The 20,830-nt window shown below is 41.1% G+C and overlaps 1 pseudogene; it reads right to left on the bottom strand.

Moving 5' to 3' along the window:
• Positions 1-13,394: 13,394 nt before the first annotated feature.
• The window catches only part of LOC103737635, a 30,004-nt pseudogene continuing 22,568 nt past the window's right edge, over positions 13,395-20,830 (bottom strand).

Below are 20,830 nucleotides of genomic sequence, written 5' to 3' on the forward strand. Positions count from 1 at the left end.
AGTAGACATTTGTCTCCCTGAGAACAGTGTCACACAACAAGGGGTTACACAACAAGGGGTTACTTACAGGAGCAAAAATGACTCAAAGTCGCATCACCAAATGTACCGGTGAGAGCTCACAAACTTGTAAACCTGAAGTCACTGCACAACCTGCAGGGAGTTCAACAGGTTGAAGTGTCTTTTCCAGGTAGGTCAGTTGATCTGAGCTTTTTCCAAGACACCTTTTCTGGAGCTCTACTTCTTCCAGGCAGCTCTGCTGGTCTGACAGTCTTCTAAGCAGTTCTTACTACTTATATATGCTTGGAGAAGGAGGGGCCTGTTGAAGCTGGCCAGTTTCACGGGCTTCCTTCAAGCAGCTGAGTTCTTTACTTCCTAAGTTTAAGGAGCTTCTAAGCAGTATGGAATGCTTCCCCTGCCCTTAGAACATCCTGTGCATCAAAGTCCTTCCCTCTGGGCACCTGAAATTATCTTGGAGGAAATTGCTACACAACAGACTCAACCGCTATTGCTCTAAATTCAAATCTCTCTATTCATAGATTGTATGTGTAACTGCTATACCCACAGCAACTCTCATACCTCATCAGAATAGTTCCTTTTCCAAGTATATGGTGGTTAATGCAGAAACTCATAACTGGACAAAGAAAATAAGTGTCTGTGCATAGTTCAGCAGAAACGGGGTATCTATATCACATCCCCCACCCCAATGTCCAAGGACCACTGTGGAAGAGGGAGTGGAAAGTTTCTAAGAGCCAGAGGTCTAGGGTGGCCATAGTGCAATAGTGGGTCTCCTGGACATGACCTGAACTGCATTCATGAACGTCGAGCAGCTATGATTTTCTATACAAGATCAAGCCAGTCAACACTGTAGCATGGAATGGGGAAGGTCATGTGACCCCGTAGTTGAGGCGCTATTGATAATTGATGGCTACTAGGGGAAGGAAAATCGGTTTTCTTTAAAGGTGTGGCCCCTAGTAGGTTGACCACACTCCAGTGGATGGCCCCACACCCAGCAGTATATGCAAAGTACAAATTGGACTTGATGAGCTATTACAAAATATAAAGAGGACAGGAAATTTGGGGAGGTAGGAAGATAGAATGGATCTGGGAGGAGGTAGGGAGAGGAGTAGGGGTCAAAATACATTGTATACAATTCTCAAAAGACTACTAAAATATATTTCAAAAGTTCAAGGCAGAAATTAAGTAAATGGAAACTTTAAAAGTAATAAGAGTTGGCCCTTTGAAAATATAAAACAAGATTGACATACTCTTAGCCAAACTAACCAAAAGTAAAAGAGAGAAGACCCAAAATACTAAAATTGGAAATGAAAGTTGGAAATAAACCAACTCAGAAAACCACTAGGACATACCTTTAAAAATTAATTATTTCAATAAATTGGAAAATTTCAAGTAAGTAACTAAATAGATGTATCATGTGACCTAGCTGTATCACTTCTGAGTATTTATCCAAACTACTCTAAGTCAACATATCACAGGAACACTTGCACACCGATGTTACTGCAGCACTGGTTGGGTTTTACCCATAGAAATGGGTAAAAAATGTAGCATATTTATGTAATGGATTTTTTCAGCCAGAAAATAGAATGAAGTCACGTCATTTGTAGGAAAATGGATGCAATGAGACACAATCACATTAAGTGAATTAAGTCCATCTCTGAAAGACAGGTACCATGTATTTTCTCTCATATGCAGTTCCTTCAGTGTTTCTAAGCCACATTACATTTATACCTGAATAAAAATCAGCCTGGACATTTTAATACTTTCTCTCAGTATCTGATAGAATGAGCAGACACCCCCACCAGCAAAGATACATTTGAGCAAAACTATGAATTCAGTCGCCGTATGTGGTAACAGAATACTCTACACCCAACAGCTCCTGAGTCCACTTTCTTTTTTATTACACATGGATTATTCTCCATGATCACCCATGCTCTAGGCCCCAAACAGGTTGTACTCTACATAAAGGGCTTAAAATCATTAAACACAATGAGATTAAATTACAATCCCAAACTAGAAAGAAATCTGGAAAATTCTCAAATCCTTAGAAATTTAAATAGTATTTGTATTAGTTGCCTTTGCATAACTGTGACTAAAATACTGGAGGAAATGACAATAAAGAAGAAAGATTTATTTTGGCCCTGGGTTTCATAGGATTCAGTTCATGGCCGCTTTGCTCCATGGTGTGGTCAGAACATAATGGGAGCTAGAGTGTGGGCAGAGGAGGGTTTTGCCTCTTGTGGACAGGAAACAGGAAGGGAACAGGAACCAAGTATTACTTTCAAAGACATGCATGCCAATGGCCTGCTTCCTCCTACTGGGTCCTATCTTCTAAAGTGTCCAGAACTGGCTACTGGCAACAGACATTCAGTACATGAATCTGCAGAGAAAATTTCATGTTCAAACCACAATGGTATTCTTCTAAATCATCCACTGGTTCAAAGAAGAAATGGTTGGGGAAATCAGAAAGTATTTTGATGGGCAACAGAAAATTCATATCCAAAGGACAACTGCACTCATGAACATAAATTTAGAAATCCTTAACAAAAATGTTAGCAAACAAAATACAGCCACATGTAAAAAAGATTATAGGCAACAACTAAGTAGCCTGTAGGTTGGTTTAAAATCCACAATTATGTTAAAGTATGACACCGTGTTAACAGTACAGATGGAATAACAACCATGTCATAGCAACGATGCAGAAAAGGCTTTTAAGAAAGCTCGGTACTTATTTTGAATAAAAACGTTTCCAGAAAATGACTAGAACTTTCTTAACCTTAGAGAATGTGTCTATGAAAAATCCACAGCTAACATCATTCTAAATAATGAAAAAGACAGAATGTTTTTCCTTAAGATGGACAAGGGCATCTTTGCCAATCTTCTTCAGTATTGTAGAGAAAGTTCTAGCCAGTACAATAAGAACATAAAAAGGAATTAAAGACACTCAAATTGGAAAAGAAGATTGCTTTTATTAAAAGTGACATAATCGGCCGGGCGTGGTGGCGCACGCCTTTAATTCCAGCACTTGGGAGGCAGAGGCAGGCGGATCTTTGTGAGTTCTAGGCCAACCTGGTCTACATAGTGAGTCCAGGACAGCTGGGGTTACAGGGAGACCCTGTCTCAAAAAGACTAAAAAATAATAATAATCAAGTATGTAGAAAATACATTCATCATAAATTTTAGTAAGGTTGCAGAATATACAATCCCCCATACAAAAAGTGAATTGCATTTCTATGTACTAACAATGAGCAATCCAGAAACAAAATTAAGAATACAGGTTTATTCACAACATCAAAAAGAATAAAAAACTTTGGAAGAAATTTTAACAAAAGAAGTATAGATCTTCTGTACTGAATATAAAACACTGCTGAGAAATTAAACTATATATATATATTTGTAGATTAGAATAGTTATTGTCATGACAACAGCCTTTCCAAGTTGATCTAGTTCATCCAATTCTCATCAAAATCTCAGCAGACTTTTTGTGTAATGAGTAAAATCTGAAAAGATGATTCTAAACTGTATGTGGAAATGCTAGAACTTAAATAGATAAAACAATTTTGAAACAGAGAACTTACATTATATATTTTCAAAACTTGCTATAAAGCTACAATAATCAAGACAGTGTAGTAGTGGCAAAGCTTAGGTCATAAATTGAAGGAGAATTACTGGTTTGTAAATTGGCTTTGAGGATTGCACCACAACAATTCAAATGAAGCAAAATTTATTAGTTTTGCTGTGTCTACACCAAATACACCAAATACCAAAAAGCAACTTAGGGAAACAAGGCATTTTAGTATTTTAACTCACAGTTTCATGCCTATGCAAACATGACAACTGGGGCTCCAGCTGGGGCAGAGGGAGCTTGCAATGTAGTTTCTTATATTCCCATGCATCAGGAAGCAGAGGAGGAGACTCTGGAGTGAACAAAGGCTAGGCTATAACCCATAAGCCTCCTCCAGCAACTTACTTCCAACCAGCCAGACCTCACCTTTTAAAGGTTCCACTCTTCCTCCCAAAACAGTATTACACGCTGGAAACTCTGTGTTCAAACACAGGAGCTTATGGGGAAACGTTTAACATTCAAACCACGGTAATATTTTTGAAAATATTACTTGGGATTGGGGAGATAGATGGCTTATCAGGTAAAATGATTGTCTAAGAACTGTGAAAACTGGAATTTGAGTTCCCAGAATCCATGTAAAAGCCAGGTGGGCATGTTGCCCACCTGCAATCCTAACTTTCTGGAGACAGAGACAGGGAATTTCAAGATAAGGAATCCCTAGACCAAGATGGCTAGGTAGACTACCTCAAAGTTGAGTGCAGAGATCAGTAAGAAACCCTACCTTAGTATATAAGATGGAGAATGACCATTGGAAAGCACCTGATGTCAGCCTCAGTCCTCCACAGGTGCACGCACATATTTGGACACACACAGACATGCATGCACACACACCACACGAACATAAATCTCAATGTCACAATGATATTATTTTGTAGAGAGCACATATTTACTGTAGTATACGGTTCATTATTATTTTAGTATGTATTCCTTTATTTATTAAATAAGATTTACTGTAAATTGTTCTTATTACTCGAGCAGTCTGCTTACTGTGCAGACTGATTTTATTACAGCAAAAGGGCAATATCCAATGGTTATGTGTCCTAGATTGTTTGGGTTTGTGTCCACACACAAATGAGGTTCACAAGATGACAAAATGACCTAATAACACATTTCTCAAAGTATCTCTAAGTCACTAAATGTCCCATACATGAATATATTATTATTTTAAAAATATTTTATTTATAATTTTTAAATTTTTTATGTGAATGAGTGTATTGCTCACATGTGTGTAAGTGCACCCATGTCGTGGAATGCCCACGGAGGTCAGAAGAAGGCATCAGATTCCCCTGGAACTGGAGTTATGGATGGTTGTTAGTCGCTATGTGGGTGCTGGGTATAGAATCTGGGTCTTCTGCAAGAGCAGTCAGTGCTCTTAACTGCTGAGCTATCTCTCCAGCCCCGAATATATTACTTTTTTATGACATGTCTAGGAAAGGCTAGTGATTGTCTAGATTGATAAAGCAGTGACAAAGCACGAGGGACTTTTAAAGTTATAGGAATGCTATAAAATTGATTCTAATTAAAGTTGTGCAATTCCATAAATTTACTACAATTAATTATGCATTCATTTTTGGTGAATTTTATGACCTATAAATTATACTTCTATGAAACAATTTTTTTACAAAAACTCACAGTGAGAAAGATTTGCTTTTAAATTCCTAGACTTCATTTACAAATCAGAGGCAAAAGTTGGAAGTTTGAATGAGGATTTATTATTAGCCATAGCAGAGAGAGGGGAGGAATACAGAAGTCCCTGAGAGGAGTTTCATTACAGAATGAGCAAGAGCAATGTGTTTAGTTACTATGGGAGTTCTTTAGAAGGACTTGTGTATCCTCTACCATGAGGCTGAGCTACTAGAATCTACATCCAGGCTGGAGGAGTCCAAGGACATTCATGTAGTGCCATATAAGGCATGACACTGGGCCAGGAATGTGGACAGGGATGACAGAAGATGGCTGCTGAATAGCCTGTGGGTTACAGTGAGGAGTGGATGACAAAGCAGCAAAATCCCAGATCCAAATATGACCTTGAGGACTTCACAGAGGTCACATAGCTGGCTACCGAAACAGGGCAAGGTTTGAAGCCAAAGTTACTGGGTACCCTTGCATGTTCCCCAGAGACCCAACAGAGCAGCTTTAGGGCACATAAATACCCAGCAGACAAGAAATAATTCAGAGGAGAGCAAAAAGAACAGGGTTAGATGACATAAAAGTCATCTCTGAAATGGGCTTGAAGCAGATAAATATTGGAAGTGTCCCTCCAAAGGCTTAATGCTCTGTTGGTGGTACTACTAGGAGGTTCTGGAAACCTTAGGAGGTAATGCATTGCTAGAGTAAGTAAATCACCTAGGGCATGTCCTTGGGGGATGTATCTTGTCCCTGATGCTCCTGCTTCCTGTCTACCATGAAGTGAACTGCTGTTCTACCTGTTGTAAACACTATGATGTTCTGCCTCATCCTGGACCCAGAATCAACACAGCCAATGACTTTGGAGGGAAACTTTGAAACCATAAACCCAAATAATTCTTCCTTCCTTACGTTAAATATTTTTTTCAAGGTGATGAGAGTTTGATTAACACACTCAAAGCTCCTGTTTTTCTACAGGGAGAGTTACCTTGATGTAGCAAGATTAAAGCTATTTATTTGTTTAGGCCAGTGGCAGAGTGAAGGGCTATAGGACAAGCTGAGTACCAGGGGACCATCCAAAAAAAAAATCTCTTCTTATCTGCCCATTCTCAGGCTTTTCATGAACAATTTGGAGTAGGGGCTTGATCTTAAGAAGTTTGATCTCAGACTTCCCAGACTGTCCGGCATTCAATGCTCTCCAGTAGGCAACTCTTCTATGTCTTTAAGGACCACATTTTATCAGATTAAGAGGCTCTTGGATGTAAAAGGTACCAGACATAATGCCGGCACTGCCACCTTGTCACTAGGATCTACTCACTTTGAGCCTCAGGAAATCTCCAGATACCTAGATTGAAATGGTGCTGCCTCTGAGGCTCAGTCACTATTAGCTCCAATGACTCTCTCTCTGGGATAAACCACAGGTGTCTCTGGGTTCATTTGCATATTAACTCATTTGTAACTTTGTAAGTGACATTTTAAAGTGAGGTATCACTAAACAAAAACCAACTGGAAGCACAGTCATCCCACCTCCCTGCTGGTCACATGGACTGTCCATTATGCTCCACATGGGCAGGGACTTTGCCAGTTCACAGCTGAATCATCACTCAGGTCTAGTGCTCCCATAGCAACATGTGGCATTTCCTTTTAATTGAGTAGGAGTGACTTATTTAATGCTACATGTAGGTAAATAAAAAAAAATATGTTCCTTTCAGCAAGTGACTGATTTTAATTTCCCTATTATCATTCTTAATTGTTACCTGTCATCTGACATGGAAAAGACTATTATGTGGAGGAGGGAGGACATTCGGGAGTGTGTTATGTAGGACAGAAACAGGACCATGAACAGGTAGCTCGAAGGTTGGCCGCACAGTAAGGAAGGGCTTACTGATAATGCGGGCTGCTCACCAGCACATCAGGCCACCCATCTGGAAGTTTGGTGAGCTTGCTGTCATTGGGCGAATTCAAATCATGACCCCCACACTAAATGTCAGAAGTTAATATGAGATCATGGAGGATTTTCTTCTGAGCGATGGTTGTTGGTAGCAAGGCTTTTCCAGGTGGTTGGAAACTGAGAATCCTAAGATGACGTGGATCTATTCTCTTGTCCTCCCCAGGCCTCTGTCTTCTGAAAACAGCATCCTACAGTTCAGGTAGGAAACATCCTAAGCTCCTCTAGCATGCATGTGATTGTGCCCAGTCAATGAGAATCATCCGTTTCTTATGTATGGAGCCCCAGCCACCTTGCCTCACCATCCCTGATGGACTTGATTCTATAAAACTGAAAGCTAGCAGAAACCTCTCCTTTAAGTTACTTCTGTCAGATATTCATCACATCAGTGAGGAAAGTGACTAATACAGAGATGGATATCTAATCTGGGGTACTTCGGTGTGTTTGATATGACACAGTGATTCAATCAAGTCCTAGTAGGAAAAACATGGAATACCCATGGGTGATATGAGCTGTGTGAAACAGATACTATGGACAGAGTATAATGGGAACTTTCCCAAAGGGAGGTATGAGCTCCCTAATCACGGATTACACATGGAGTGGCTCTGTTCCTCAGGCCTATTTCCATAACTTATCCTGAAGCAATTAGAAAGAGTAGCTACCAGAATCTTGATCCTGAGGAGTTCTGTGGTTAGGGTCACATGACAGAATGCATGCCCTTCAATAGAGGAACACAGCTATTCCACAGGGAAGGAGCTTAGAAAATCAATACTTCTACTCTATCCCATCACCTTCAGTCTCCTACCAATTGACTCAAACTATTCTAAGTTGTAGGAGCACAGGGCTGCCATCTGGGAGCCTCAAGTAATATAAAAAAAAAGGGAAAATCTTGAGGGGGAGATTGAAGGTATTGAGAATATATGGGAACAAGTACTTAAGCTACATTTTCCCTTGTGGGCAAAAATATCATAATGCAATCAATATTCATCATAGCTTACTGGTAAGTCCATTTCAACGATGTCATGGTTGGCTTCTAACTTGACATACCTGGGAAGAGGAAACCTCACTGGGGGAATTTCCTTTATCAGACTGCTTATCTCATGTCTCTGGGGCATTTTCTTGATTACTGAGCAATGTGGGAGGGCCCAGTCCACTGTGGGTGGTGCCACCCCTGGGCAGGTGGTCCTGAGTTGTATAAGAAAGTAGGCTGAGCACAGGACAGAGGAGCAAGCCAGTAAGCAGTGCTCCTCCCTGGTCTTCCACCACCGCCTCTACTTCAGTTCCTGCCTCCAGATTCCTGCCATGTTCCTGCCCTGATTTTCCCCAACCATGGATGGTAGCTTATAAAATGAAATTAAATAATCTAAGTTGGTTTTGGTGTTTTATCTTAAGAACAGAAAGCAAATGAGGGCAAATGGGCAGATCCAGTGATGCTCTTGACACTGATCTTCCACTCATTTTGGTGGCTCTCTCATCCTCCTGAGAATAACAGGAAATGGAAAACATACTCCTAAAGGCTGTGCATGGGGCCCTGAAAGGGAGGACAGCCCCAATGACCCATTTGAGATGGCACCAGTAAAAGTGCTGGCAATCTCCTTCCTCCCGGCATTTCTAAGCACTGCCTGAGTAGGACACTGCCATTCTCTTGGTGATATGCTCAAACTCCATCTCATCAAATGATGGAGAAATATTGTATGTGAGAAGGATGCGAACAATATTATAGAAATCAAACACTGGATTTCTGAAATCATTACCTTCCATTTCAGACTAAAACAGAATGTAAGTAGGGCTGGGAAGATAACCCTTTGCTACTTGCTAACTTAAAATTATTCTACTAAAACCCAAGACCTGGAATAATTTCATGGATATTAGTTAAACATATTAGTTAAAAGAATACTTTTCAATCTTGTTCTAGGGAGAGCGTGATATGGGAGATTGATCACATTCGTCCTCCCCTTAAGTAAATGTGAACAGCTCCCATACTTTGAGCATGCTTATAGGTGCTGAGAACAGCAAGAACATAGATATTAAGATTCTTATTTCCTGGAGGTGCATAAAGACTAATGAGAGAGACAGGCATTAAACCAGCTACCCACCATGCACAATAGAATTAAATGCATGCTATAAGAGGTTTGGGAAATCTGAGGTAAAGTTCCTGGCAGATGTTCACTATGACTCTTAAATCATAGAAATCTATGTAGAACATATATGTTTTCACCAGACCTTGAAAAATATTGTTAAAAACACTGTGCGGTCAGCTTTAACTATCAAATTAACACAAGCTAGAATAACCTTGGAAGAGAGATTTCATGAGGGACTATGTAGATTATGTTGGCCTGTGAGTGTGTTTGAGGAGGACTGTCTTGATTTTTAACTGAGGTAGAAAGAGCTACCTCGAATGTGGGCAGCACTCACGGGATAGGCCTTGGACTGTGTAGGAGTGAACTAGCTGAGCAGAAACAGCAAATAGACAGCCATCATGGGTGCATTTACTCTGTGATAAGTGTGGTGTGCTAAGTTCTGCCAGCTCCTGTCTTAACTTCTGAAATAACAGAGTATAATCTGGAATTATATGATAAATTAAACCTAAGTTGATTTTTGGCAGGATTTAAAAAAAAATATCTATCATAACAACAGAAATGAAAACGGGATCAGCACCAAAGTCCACAGTCAGATAAGACAAAGGCACTCCAACTGAGGATACAGCATGACAGAGATATGGATGTAGGAGGAGGTAGGCACAATTGGACACTGGCAAGGAATCAGGGACAGTTGCATAGGTTGGTGAGAGTTTATTTTGTTCTACTCAGTTACTGCAGGTTCTTAATTGAACACAGATCCATTGCCAGGCTATATTTACTCACATCTTCCTAATCATTATTTGAAAAATATAAAAATTATTCTTTCCTACTTTTTCCTGTTAGTATCATTCCAGCTGAATATTTTTCCTACGGTAAGGATTGAAGCCAAGGGCAACCACTCTAGCACTGAGCTACATCTCCCACAATTTTCATTTTGTTTTTAAACAGTTTCACTACTTGTTAAGGCTGATCTTGAGTTTCTCATCTTCCTTCTTTGACCTCACAATTAAATACAATCAGGTATATACCACTGCTCTCTGTTTAGTGATTTAAAACATTTATTCTTTGAAAATTTAAGAAGTGTGTACAATATATTATGATCATATACATCTCCCATTTACTCCCTGGGCCCTACCCAACACATTTACCCCTGAACTTCATGTCCTCTGTTTTTATGATATTACACTGCATCCAATCAATGATGCCATATGTACATGGGTGTGGGACCTTCCGCTGGAATATGAGCAACCTATTAATGGTCAGAATCTCAAATGAATGTGAGCTTCCCTCCCCAGTCACCACCAACTTCTAATAGCTCCTTAGCTCAAGGTCCAGCCACTTGAGCCTCTCCCACATCTATGACGGAATTTTGGATAGCTTGATCTTGTGCAGGTCTTGTGCAGATAACCACAGCTTCTGTGACTCATGAGTACAATATCCATGTCTTGCCCAAAAGGGAACATTTCACAGCAGTCCTTCCCATCCTCAGGCTTTTACATTCTTTCCATTCCCTCTTCTATGATGTTCCTTGAGTCTTGAGGAAGTGTGTAATAGACGTCCCATTAGGGCTGAAGTACAGGAAGGAACTAACACTGAAGATACCACACAGTTTGAATGCAGAACATAGAAAAATAAATCTTCCTGGCCAGGAAAATTCCTCCCTGCTGGCTACTTTTCATAATGCCAAGAGATGCTGTGCAGGCCTCTGGGAGAAGAAGGAAATTAATTGTCTTACCAAGAACTGGACAGTTCATACTATAATCACGACTTATCAAGAAAGATGCATCCACAAATGCAATGGTTGTTTGGGGGAAAACTAGCCACTTTCTATTTTGATTTAAGGCCTCTGCACAGGATGAAATTCATGCTTGGTACTGTAAACCTGGGGAAGAGTCCATCCATAAGGGGAGAGTCATAGGCCCTAGGACTGAACTGATTACTGTTCTTTTGTTAAAAGTTCATGTTGTCCAATGGCATTCTAAATATTTTTGGTTATAACAATAGGTTTGGGCTTCTTTCAACCCTGGTCAGAGAAGTTCCTTTTTGTAGTGGGAATCAGTTAATGCAGAATCTTACAGCTGGTCAAAGTACTGAGAACAAGTGATTTCCTTTACAATATCAAAATTTATGAAGGACAGTACATAAAGAATTCATGTCTTGTGACACAGGTCTGTGACTCACTTATTCAGGAAACTGAAGAAGGAATCTCACAAGTTTAATGTAAGTCTTGATGACTTAATGAGCATTCAAATCAAAATAAAAAGTAAAATGAGGGACAAGGTCTCCCTAGCCCAGGCTTACTGGGAACTCACCCGGCTTGCATTGATCTCTTGGATCTGTCTGCTTTCCTGGGATTAAAGACGTGCACCACCACACCTAGTATTTAACTGAAGTCTTGTTGTATTCATACATATAACAGCAAATGCATAAATATATGTTAGAAAACTATGTCCAGAGAATACACTAATATAAAGAACTGTTTAGTTATCACAATAAAAATATTTACATTAAGTAAAAAAAAAAAAAAGGGAGATGGAGCAGGAGACAAGCATTTGGTCAAGTCACAGGGAACCTTAAATGTCAGTTTAACTCAACTCAGGAGACAAAAGGACTCTGAGGGTGCCATGTCTGGTTGGGATGAATGTCACATACTTTTTTGAAGTTTTACTCTGAGCATCATTGGTTCAAGGCAACAATTCCATCTCAGCCTTGGGTCTGTGCTGTTTGTTTCCATGACAATGATGTGTGCAGTACACATTGAATCACTTCAACCTAATGATATTGATGGTCTCAGACTGTAAACATCTGGTGCATAGAACCATCAAGGATAATGGAAAGCTCAACACCAATTTCAGACCAAGCAGCTCGAATGAAAAGGGTTTGTTGGAACAAAGTAGCCTATAAATAGTCACGTAGGGACAGACAGGCCACACGGATGGAAGGCCCTCCAACTAATGGGCTGAATGTTCCATCAATCAACCAGAGCACAGAGAAGGGGCCATGTGTCACCCACACAATCAGTTCAGCAGGGAAAGGGAGGGAACCTGCTAATTAATTTTCCCATCCAGCTGTTGTAGCAAAGCTCACTGCAGTTTCCCTTGTCTGGGCACCTGGTATTAAAAACGACAAGAAAAGAATCAGTTGGCTTGCTTTACAGACTGTTACCCCACTCCAGAGGCCAAGTCAGAAAATGCTTTTGGGTTTTTCTATTACAAAGACTGGGGATGGAAGGCAGTGAAATCAGACTACTCCCTACAAAATCCCCTCTGATCCAGATGGAATGAAGGGGGAGTTCCCAGCAGCCTTTCAGCAGACAACACTTCCTGCTCTGTGGGATTCAGAGGAAAATCAGAGCCCATGGATGGTCACATTTCACCAGCGAACTTCCTGACTAAGGATCAGATACTGTGCCTCCTTCTGCAGGGTCCACATGAGACTTTTTGAAAACCTGGGAAGAACTGCAAATAGGTCTAGAGGACTTAGGCTCTGCAAACAGTGCTCCTAGTTGAGCCGTGGCCACTGAGCAGCTGCTGAGACAGTTCTTGGGGACTCTCTGCCTTAGCATATTTAGCTTAGCAAAATCCAAACAAAACCATTTCTGACATCCTGGGAAAAGAGATGCAGCCTTTGGTCAGAGATCTGCAAGGAGTGGATGGCTCTATCCCTGGGGTTAGTGCCTGACCTTGAGGAGCATCCCAAGTGTCTGGTTCCGGGCTGATTGATGTATGTTTCTGCTTAGAGCAGGCAGCAGAAAAGGTCTCACTTGTCTCAAGTATTTACCATAAATTATTCATATGAACTATTGTTTCTCCTTTGCTTTAATTTATTTATTTTAAAATTTGACGTGGCTTTCATTGCGAAAGGGGGATGGGGTTGGCAAAGAGAAAAGACCAAAGGCAACTTCCACATACAATGGAGGGAGGGGAGAGAGAGAGAGAGAGAGAGAGAGAGAGAGAGAGAGAGGATTAAGATTGTTTTTGACAAACGAAAAAGCACTCAAAGTTCAGGAGTCAAGCCATACCCAAAACTATGTCCTATCTTAAGCAGGCTTCTTTTTTTTTTTTTCTTAATAAACTCTCTCCCAAACCATCATCACTTTCTAGTCTTTTCCAGACTGGGCTTCATCTTCAGACCCTTCATCTCCAGATTTCTCCAGTGGGAGCTCATGGACGTCTTCTTCTCTGGAGGACTTTCTGCTACCTCGTCTTCTTTGGGAGAAGGAGTCTTATCCTTTGAAGACTTTGAAGCTGTGGGGCGACCCACTTCCCTTTACCTCTCACTAGACTTGGTGTCACTGTAGCCTTTAGCCTGGGTTTGGGCATTTTCTTCTCTTCTCTCAGGTCTGGACGTCTTAACCATCTTTTTGTTTTTCTTTTTTGAACTGCCATAGCCACTATCATGAATCTTTCTCCTGAAATGGTCCCCCATCCTCTTCCTCTGGTTCTTCACCACTCCCCATATCTTCCAAGAGCATCTCTGTTTAGAAGCTCCTTTGGATACTGCTTGGCATTGCTGACACACATTTTATGGTTGTCTTTTTCATCGTCACTGTCCTCTGCCGAGTGAGACTCATCTTTCTTAGTCTTCACATCTTTTTCTTCTGAGTCCTCACTGTCTTCTTGTGAATTATTTCCAGACTGCCTTCTATTTTTACCTTCTCAAGGAGAAGACTGAATTTTCTTAGCCGGAGGGCCTGAATCTCTTCCATAATCTTCACCTGCATCATCTGAGTCCTGAAACTGTGAATAATCAATGACTTTCCAATTTACTATAGTCTGGAAGACCCATACTGATTCCTTGCCCAAAGACCAGCAAAACTTTCAGAGTAGAGATGGTGATTTGAGGTATAAGGCTGAAACTGAACCGGACAGGCTGAGACATGCTAGCTGCTGAGACCCGATAGAGCCAAGCCTAGCTTAGGAGTAGAACCCCCCCCCCCCCCCGCTTTTATTGTTTTAATACCAGCTATTTGCCCAATTGTTTTATAAATGCCTATTATTACATAAAAATCATTATTTTTTTTTTATTGTGTAGGGTGATGAATCCTTATAGAGCAGCCCCCAGAGGCAGGGATAAAGAATACATCTATCCACCTTTGTTTTTCATTATTAATATTTACAAAGCTATTTCTTGAAAACCCCTTCCAGCCTTTGTCCCCACTTCACCCAGTATTTGGAGCCCTTCACCTGAGGTAGCCCTTTCCTCTTTTTAAGAAAGCTCAATTTCCCCTGATGTACTGATCAGAAACATATCACCTGCTTACCCCTAAGGTAATCCTGTAGCTGGGAACATGAGTCTTTATGCTTGTAATAGAACAATGGCTCTTTTTTAAAACATCTATTTTTATTATTATTTTTTAAATGTGTGTGTGTGTGTGTGTGTGTGTGTGTGTATATGTGTATGTGTAAATGGATGCCATATATGCGTGCCTGTGGAGGCCAGAAGAGGGTGCCAAAGGTCCTCTAATGTGTATGTAAATGGATGCCATATATGCGTGCCTGTGGAGGCCAGAAGAGGGTGCCAAAGGTCCTCTGGAAGTGCAGAAAAGGCTCTTAGCCAGCCCCTAGATGAATCATCCCTCCAGCCCCTAGATCAATAGTTTCTAAAGGTGAGTGTGTATCAGAATCACACTGAAGGCATGTTAAAACAGATGACTGGCCTCTGTTCCCAGAATTTATGATCCAGCTTATCTGGGGTAGCTGTGCCTTACTAACAATTTTCGCTTTTCAAAGTTCTCTGGTAGTTGTGGATTCTGCTGATCTACACATAAGTCATGTGGCTTAGATGACTGAAGGCTCATGGTAAATACAGGGAAGAAGCTGAGACACCCTTTAAACACAGAGCGGCCTGACAGAAAGGGAGCAAGTCTAGGTTCAGTAGGAAGGAAAGGTTTGGGTATGGTCATGAATGACAGCTGTTCTAGTTTGATTTCTGTTACTGTGACAAATACCCTGACCAAAAGTAACTTTGGATAAAAAAGCGTTTATTTAGCTTAAAATTCCAGGTCACAGTCCATCACTGAGGGAAGTCAAGGTAGGTACTCAAGGCAGGAGCTCCTTGGAGGCTGGCCTACTTGCTCTTTTATTCAACATTGTCTCTGACAAAGGAACCCACTTCATTGCCAAAGAAGTACAGCAGGAACCATAGAGGATGCTGTTTGCTGGCTGGCAGGCAGGCTTATGCTCAGCTAGCTTTCTTATAGTGTTCAAGACCACCTGCCCAGGGAATTGTGCTGCCCACAGTGGGCTGGGTCCTCCTATAGCAATTAACAATCAAAAGCCCACAGGTCAATCTGATTTAGGCATCTCCTCAACTAAGATTCTCTTCCCAGATAATTCTAGGTTATGCCAAGTTGACAGTTAAAGCTAATCAGGACAACTATCTGAGTTTTCTGGATTGGAAGCTACTTGTCTTCACAGAGAATTAAGTAAATTGTATGTCCCACACCAATTCTGGCTTCTTGTTCATCTGGTTGACAGCATTCAGTTGCTTACTGCTCCTAACATAACCAGTACTAGAACTGGCACAGAGCAGATGCTGAAGATGACCAAAGCTCACCAACCATGGTGCTCCAAACACCCTGTGTGGAGAGTACAGTTACCCTAAGACACAGCAAATACTTCCCGGGAAAACATTTTTGCTTAGCCATATACATGTTGTTCCGGTTCATTGTCATAGACAATCACCCCCATCACTTGAGATAGCACATCCCTTGAAAAGCAAAATGGAAAATGGTAGAGGCTGAGACAGGAATGGAGAGTTCAAAGCCTGCCTGAAAAAAAATGAGACTCTGTCCTAAAAAACAAACAAACAAACAACAAAAACCAATAAATAAAACTCGGGCTGGAGAGATGGCCCAGTGGCTAAGAGCACTGGCTATTCTTGCAGAGGACCTGGGTTGGATCCCCAGCATCCGCATGGAGGCTAACAACTACCTGTAACTCCAGTTACAGGGGAATTCAATGCGCTCTTCTGATCTCTGTGGGAATTGTGTGACACAGGCACACTTACACACATACAGGCAATACACTCATACACATAAAGGAAAAGTATCAAAATATTTCAGAAAACAATAAATAAAATGATCTGCTTCTTTAAACTTAAATAAGGATAGATAAGGATAAACTGAAACACAGGCATGAGCTGGAGTAGGCTTGCCTTTTATGTGTCTTCTGTGTATGTCTAACACTTGGGTATTTAATTGTAATTATACCATGTACAAGGCCAACTCTTACTTCTCCACAGGCACACCAGACCACTCTATTAATTTGGCCTTTGCTTGGCTACTTCTCACAAAGTAAACATTGTTCCCAGCAGAGTTTTGAATTTCTTTAGCTGGGATTTTAATTATAAGCTGTGTTAGGAAGAATGCCAAAGGTCATTTAAATGAAAGGGAAGCATAATCAATGATAGATGAGCTTTCTCATTCAGAAAGCCCAGCAGGCCCAACATGGAAACATATAAAACAAACAAAAAAACTGTGTATTGAGAACTGTGAATTCTTTTCTACCACAAATCTCCATCCAGAATCTTCTCTGATACTGGGGATTAGGCAGGGAAGTTTTGTAAGTCAAACATCTTGGGGTTTCAGCTTCCTACACACCTTATTACCAGAGCTCTTGACTGTCCTCACCTCCTGTATATTTGAATTGAGCTGAGGAATTTCCAGTCTGTGCGCCAGTCATGGGAGCAGTTACTTTGAAGACACCAGCTTCATATACTGACGAAAGAGAAACTACATTGCATAGCATCTTAGTACTGTCTTTCAACCAAAAGGTTTGAGCTACTTAAAACAGAGTGCTATCAAAGACAAATCCATTAGTCATGCCTTTCCCCTACAGACTTAGGCATTTAAAACTCCAGAAGAATAAACAACAAAAGGACAAAAGCTTTGGCTTATTAAATGTATACATTATTGCTCCACTTTTCACCCAGTAGGACAACAAAGGATGAGAGAAATACTGATTATGATTTAAGTCTCTTAATTAGACCCCAGAGCATATTTTCTCATAGAAGTTATAATCTTTATCTCACAGAGGCCTATGCTAAGTTTATACTCATAACCATACTCAAGTGTTCTCTTTGCTGGCCAAACCCTGTAATATCAGGTTTTTACCTGGAACAGAGTAAGCGTTAACCAGTTGGCTATGAAATTTGAATATCTATTTTTTCATGAAAATCCACTACTGAGTACTTTCCTAGTTTCTTGGTTATGCATCAAATAATAATGTGAAACAAAGTCTACTAAAAAAAACCTGTGCTAGCAAAAGAAAATATTCAAAATAAGCAGAACTCCTTCCCACCTTCATAAAACCATTTGTCAATTTCTATCAAGACAGCTAGTTCTTAAAGAAATATTGTATTGAAGTGCTGTGAAAACATTAGCCTGAAGGTAACTTGTGCATGTCAACAGAGATCTGACATCCGTCACCCATTCATCCTTAGGGGGCTTTGGTTCACTTAGCCGAGTGGGCGGCGAAGACCCTCCTATATCGGCTCCTGAGCCCACTCATCCATGAGTGAGGAAACCCCTCCCAGTCTAGACCCGTGACTGTGGATAGAAAGTCAAAGCTATCAGCTCTCTTGTGGACCTGAGCTTCGGGTTCATGGGGAAAAACCAAAGTGCCCCTGATGTATGGTAAGAACCCGTTACCCAGATGCTACATGATACACTTGGGGGCACCACATTTTGCAGAGTGGGTGCATGAATAGCATGTTGATTGAATAAGCAGTGTTTGCTGGAACTATGGGTTCTGGGAGAAAAGGACCATATGGTATACAACAGGAGAGGGAGGAGAAAGAGGAGGAAGGAGAGGAAGGGGAGCAGTGAAATAACAGATTTTTTATTCTTGAATACAAGCTGGTCTAGGTTGAGGGAAGAAGCTGCAAAATGGGTTTTAAGATGGAATGGATCCTAGCCCTGATGCCAGCTTCTACATATTCCTTGAACTTGACTCCTACCTTGTTTTAAAGAATGAACTGTCTGTGCAAGCAATCTAGAACAGCTGCTTACCTGGTGCACTGGATTCCTCCCGCTTTTCCTTTTCAAAGCTTTCCTGCCTGCCTCACTCCCCCTCTCTCAGTTTCCCTCCAGAATCAATCAATACTAACAGCATTCAAATATGCCACTTCTAGTTTTAAAAAATGATCTCGGGGCTGGCGAGTTGGTTGAGTGGTTAAGAACACTGACTGCTCTTGCAGAGGATCTGGGTTTGATTCCTGGCACCCACAGAGAGGCTAACAACCATTTTAACTCCATTTCCAGGGGATCCAATGCTGTCTTCTGACATCTTTGGACACTGCATGACATGGGTGCACTTACACACATGTAGGCAATACACTCATACACATAAAATAAAAATTAGAAACTATTTTTCAATTAGCCAGTTAGTCAAGGACTCCTGGCCTAGTCATTGGGCCGCCTAAAAACTACATATATAAAGATCTCCCAGACCCCACATCCCTGTAGCCAACACAGCCTTCACTCATAGGCAGTAGATTCCCATTAAGTTTACTAAGCACTCTGAACAGTTCCTCCTGACTACCCTCACACAGCTTTGGTCAAGGCATTCCATGATCTTTACCTAGTCAAATCTGTGGTCATTCTTCAGCTCATTTTACCAAGATCATGTTAAGCAGAGTCTCCCAATGATGGTGTTTCTCTTTCCACAGTGAATTCCATGTTGACAGATGGTTGATGTGTTGAGACCCGCACCAGCTATACAACCACATGTGGCCATGTAACTATTGTCAGTGGACAGGGCCTAGATCATGATAAGAAACTGGACTTTAATGCTGAAAGGCAATTGAATTGTCTTTATCAAGGTCTTTCTCCTCTTTGAAATTATAAAACTCATCCCTGGTCAGGTACTCTAACTTTATACTATCTTTCCAGTCTTTGGTCTAGGGAATTTCCACTAGCTAATCTATCCAAATAACTACCCCTCTCTTTATCCCTCATGGTAATTTCTTTTTCTTCATAGCATTTATTTCCTTATTTTCAGGTATGGGTGTGTATCAAAATCACTTTCTTGCTTGAAAAATAATCAAATTGCAGTCCCCAATCCAAAAGAACTCAGGAGGTCTTGGGAGGTGCCTAGTAATCTGCATTTAACGAGGTGGTCTAAGTAGACCACAGTTAGTCAAAGACTCCTGGCTTAGTCATTGGGCTGCCCTCTCCACTTGACCACCTAAAAACTAAATGACACCTCTTCAAAGACGAGGAATATCTGTTGAGAGAAGAATCTTATAAATTTATTATTATTATTGCTATTATTATTGTGTATGAATGAACACAATGCATGTATGCCACAGTGTACATGTAGAGGTCAGAGGGCAACTTTTAGGAGTTGGTTCTCTCCTTTGCTGTGGGAATCAGGGATCAAACTCAGGTCATCATCAACTTGGTGAGGTAAGTGCCTTTACCCATTGAACCATGTCTCACCTGTCTAACTTTATTTTTCTTAACTCCAAGAAATGAACCCTATAGCTGGGCAGGATAGTCTGTATAATACTTTTATGAACTATTCTAGCTGCCCCAATCTTGTTCCTAAAATTTAATGTATGCTTGAGAGTGTTATCTTTTTATAGTAAGGTTTTATTGAATAAGGTGTCATTTCCAGTCTCTCTCAATCCCAAGGAGTTTGAATATTTAGAATGAATTCCCTATCTTCCTTCAGTTCTTTGATTTTCTTTGTTTGTGTGTGTTCTTTAAATTCACTGAATTCTTTTATCATGTTTATAATTTTTTTTTGAGTTCCATGTCCTACATTATCTCTAGGGGGTTCTCATTGTACTCCTTTAGAGGACTACTGGTATTTGGTGGGAATATATTATTTTGGATTTTCATGTTATTATTTTTTTTCTCTGTGATTTTGACATATGAATTTCTTTTGTAGTTTATGATTCTTGTGTGAGACTCAAGCCTTCAAGTTTAGGTCTGCCTCTTTTTGTAAGCTTTATGTGTCTTTGTGGTTTACTTTTTGGGCATGAAAAGCTGGTTCCTCTAAGCTTCTGGTTCTCTCTGTCTTCAGGAGTTCCCACAGAGGCCCAAGTCTGATGAGGATCAGATGCTCTGAGGCTTTCTCCTAAGGTCTGGATCCCTCCAGGAAAGATTTTGGCCTCAGGAAATTGGGGGTTGGACTGGCCTCGAAGCAGGGCCTGGGAAAGATGCTGGTCTAGAGCAGCTGGTGGCCATACCACCCAGAGATGAAAAGGGAGATGGAAGAGGGACGAGGCCCCAAGGGCTCCTGGGGACTGCACTGAGGAGCTGGGTTGGTCTGGATGCAAAGAATCAGGAAGAGGAAAGGACAGCCTTGGTGTCCAGGAAAGAGGCTGGCAGGTTGCTACAGCCCAGGGAAGCAGAGGGAGGTGAGGGCATGGACCAGGCCCAGAGGGCTCCTGGGGACCCCAGAAGGAATTGGGTTGGAAGCAATGGTGGTTCCCCTGGTGTCTTGGGAGCCAAGAAAAGGAATGGGACAGGTTCCAGTCAGGGGTGGGGGTGGAGTGGGTGGTGAATGAGGTTGGGGGAGTCAA

The sequence above is a fragment of the Nannospalax galili genome, unplaced genomic scaffold, assembly GCF_000622305.1.
Source record: "Nannospalax galili isolate Female #2095 unplaced genomic scaffold, S.galili_v1.0 scaffold617, whole genome shotgun sequence".
Taxonomy (NCBI): domain Eukaryota; kingdom Metazoa; phylum Chordata; class Mammalia; order Rodentia; family Spalacidae; genus Nannospalax; species Nannospalax galili.